Here is a 3,884-nt window from a genome sequence, read left to right as displayed (position 1 = left end):
CGTACTTCAATCTGAATGTGATGAACGTGACAATCATCATCATTCCCTATGAACGCGTGCCTGACAACCACTTCTGTTCTACCTTCGACTGAATGAGTATCTCTTAGATCTCCTAATCAGAATCTTCGTGGCGTAAACTAGAATGATGGTGGCATTCAAGAGAATCCGGAAAGTCTAAACCTTGTCTGTGGTATTCCGAGTAGGATTCAATGAATGAATGACTGTGACGAGCTCCAAACTCGCGATTGCAGGGCGTTAGTGACAGACGCAAAAGGATAGTAAATCCTATTCCAGCATGATCGAGAACCGACAGATGAATAGCCGTGTCGTGACAGGGTGCGTTGACCATTTTCACTGAGAGGATAAGATGAAGCCATTGACAAGCGTGATGCCTCCAGACGATTAGCCATGCCGTGACAGGGCATTGGATCATTTTCCCGAGAGATGACCGAAAGTAGCCATTGACAGTGGTGATGTATCACATAAGTAAGACTAATTGGATGAAGATAGCAGGAAAGCAGAGGTTCAGAGGAACGAAAGCATCTCCATTCGCTTATCTGAAATTCCTACCAATGAATTACATAAGTATTTCTATCCCTATTTTATTATATTAAATTCGAAAACACCATTATCAATTTATATCCACCTAACTGAGATTTGCAAGGTGACCATAGCTTGCTTCATACCAACAATCTCCGTGGGATTCGACCCTTACTCACGTAAGGTATTACTTGGACGACCCAGTGCACTTGCTGGTCAGTTACACGGAGTTGTAAACCGTGGTTTTGGCATCATGTTTTTGGCGCCATTTCCAGGAAAAGAAAGAGCAATGAACTTTACATAATTAAAGTGTAATCACGATTCTGCGTACCAAGTTTTTGGCGCCGTTGCCAGGGATTGTTCGAGTTTGGACAACTGACGGTTCATCTTGTTGCTCAGATTAGGTAATTTTCTTTTTGTTTTCCTTTCAAAAATTTTTCAAAAAAAACTTTCAAAATTTTCTCCTTTGTTTTCGAAAAAGAAAATATAATGTTTTCAAAAATAAATTATTCTGTGACTTCAAAATTTTTAAGAATGAATTCTAGTGTTTCATGAAGCATGTGAAGCCTAGCTGGCTGTAAAGCCATGTCTAAATTTATTTGGACTGAGGCTTGCAATTTGTTATCAAGAGCAATATACTCTGATGTTAAATGCTGAAGCTTGGCTGGCCATTGGCCATGTCTAGTGTTTTGGACTGGAGCTTTCATTGAAAGCTTGGCTGGCTAGTGAGCCATGTCTAATTCCTGGACTGAAGCTTTAGACTAAGAATGCAAGATTCCTGGAATTCATGTTAAAAATTTTGGAATCCTTATTTCTTTCTTTTTCATATAATTTTTGAAAAAATAAAAAAAAATTAGAAAATCATAAAAATCAAAAACATTTTGTGTTTCTTGTTTGAGTCTTGAGTCATATTATAAGTTTGGTGTCACTTGCATATGCATCTTGCATTTTTCGAAAATCTCATGCATTCATGGTGTTCTTCATGATCTTCAAGTTGTTCTTGGTAAGTCTTCTTGTTTGATCTTGATGATTTTTTGTTTTGTGTCTTTTCATGTTTATCATATGCATTCTTGAATTCTTAGTGTCTAAGCATTAAAGAATTCTAAGTTTGGTGTCTTGCATGTTTTCTTTGCATTAAAAATTTTTCAAAATTGTGTCTATGATGTTCATCTTGACATTCATAGTGTTCTTGGTGTTCATCTTGACATTCATAGCATTCTTGCATGCATCACATGTTTTGATCTAAAAATTTCATGCATTGCATCTTTTTAGTGTTTTTCTCTTGCATCATAAAAATTTAAAAAAAAATCAAAAAAAAAAATATCTTTCCCTTTTTCTCTCATAAAATTCGAAAATTTGAGTTGACTTTTTCAAAAATTTTTAAAATCAAGTTGTTTCTTATGAGTCAAATCAAATTTTCAATTTGAAAATCTTATCTTTTTCAAAATCTTTTTCAAAAATCAAATCTTTTTCAAACTTCTTAGTTATTTTCGAAAATTCAAAAAAAATATTTTTCAAAAATCTTTTTCTTAATTTTATATCATAATTTTCGAAAATAACAATAAGAATTAATGTTTTGATTCAAAAATTTCAAGTTTGTTACTTACTTGTTAAGAAAGATTCAAACTTTAAGTTCTAGAATCATATCTTGTGATTTCTTATGAATCAAGTCATTAATTGAGATTTTAAAAATCAAATCTTTTTCAAAACTAATTTCTAAAATATCTTCTTATCTTACCTTTTTCAAAAAGTTGGTTTCAAAATATCTTGTCTAACCTCCTAACTTCTTATCTTTTCAAAATTTGTTTCAACTAACTAACTAACTTTTTGTTTGTTTCTTAACTTTTTTCAAAACTACCTAACTAACTCCCTCTCTCTAATTTTCGAAAATATCTTCCCTCTTTTTCGAAAATTTCTTTTTAATTAACTAATTATTCTTATTTTTATTTTTGATTTTAAAAATTTTCGAAAAACACTAACATTTTTCAAAAACCATTTTCGAAAATCACTAACTCTTTTTCAAAAATATTTTTCGAAAATTCTCCTTCTCCCATCTTATTCTATTTATTTATTCATCTACTAACATCTCATCTCACATCTCAACCCTCCTCACAGTTGTGTTTCTTCCATTATATTACATTCTTTGTCTCCCCCTCTTCTTCTACTCACACAGGGATCCCTATACTGTGGTATAAAGGATCCATATTATTATTATTATTTTTTTTCTGTGCCCTCTTCTTTGTCATATGAGCAGGAGCAAGGACAAGAATATTCTTGTTGAAGCAGATCCAGAACCTGAAAGGACTCTGAAGAGAAAATTAAGAGAAGCTAAATTACAACAATCCAGAGATAACCTTTCAGAAATTTTCGAACAGGAAGAGGAGATGGCAGCCGAAAATAATAATAATGTAAGGAAGATGCTTGGTGACTTTACTGCACCTAATTCCAATTTACATGGAAGAAGCATCTCCATTCCTGCCATTGGAGCAAACAACTTTGAGCTGAAACCTCAATTAGTTTCTCTGATGCAGCAGAACTGCAAGTTTCATGGACTTCCATCTGAAGATCCTTTTCAGTTCTTAACTGAATTCTTGCAGATATGTGATACTGTTAAGACTAATGGAGTAGATTCTGAAGTCTACAGGCTCATGCTTTTCCCTTTTGCTGTAAGAGACAGAGCTAGATTATGGTTGGATTCTCAACCCAAAGACAGCCTGAACTTTTGGGATAAGCTGGTCACGGCTTTCTTAGCCAAGTACTTTCCTCCTCAAAAGCTAAGCAAGCTTAGAGCTGATGTTCAAACCTTCAGACAGAAAGAAGGTGAATCCCTCTATGAAGCTTGGGAAAGATACAAACAGTTGACCAAAAAGTGTCCTTCTGACATGCTTTCAGAATGGACCATCCTGGATATATTCTATGATGGTTTATCTGAGCTATCAAAGATGTCACTGGACACTTCTGCAGGTGGATCCATTCACCTAAAGAAAACGCCTGCAGAAGCTCAAGAACTCATTGACATGGTTGCTAATAACCAGTTCATGTACACTTCTGAAAGGAATCCTGTGAGTAATGGGACGCCTATGAAGAAGGGAGTTCTTGAAGTTGATACTCTGAATGGCATATTGGCTCAGAACAAAATATTGACTCAGCAAGTCAATATGATTTCTCAGAGTCTGAATGGAATGCAAGTTGCATCCAACAGCACTCAAGAGGCTTCTCCTGAAGAAGAAGCTTATGATCCTGAGAACCCTGCAATAGCAGAGGTAAATTACATGGGTGAACCTTATGGAAACACCTATAATCCATCATGGAGAAATCATCCAAATTTCTCATGGAAGGATCAA

The 3,884-nt window shown here is 34.7% G+C and overlaps 1 non-coding gene across 1 annotated transcript; it reads right to left on the bottom strand.

Annotated features, from left to right (window-relative positions):
- Positions 1-3,320: 3,320 nt before the first annotated feature.
- Positions 3,321-3,428, bottom strand: LOC112780709 (small nucleolar RNA R71). The gene has a single exon (XR_003191526.1). It is a non-coding gene; the product is annotated as a small nucleolar RNA R71 (small nucleolar RNA).
- Between the last annotated feature and the right edge of the window lie 456 nt (positions 3,429-3,884).

Source organism: Arachis hypogaea, chromosome 19 (assembly GCF_003086295.3).
Source record: "Arachis hypogaea cultivar Tifrunner chromosome 19, arahy.Tifrunner.gnm2.J5K5, whole genome shotgun sequence".
NCBI lineage: Eukaryota > Viridiplantae > Streptophyta > Magnoliopsida > Fabales > Fabaceae > Arachis > Arachis hypogaea.
This window is presented reverse-complemented; position numbering and strand designations above follow the sequence as displayed.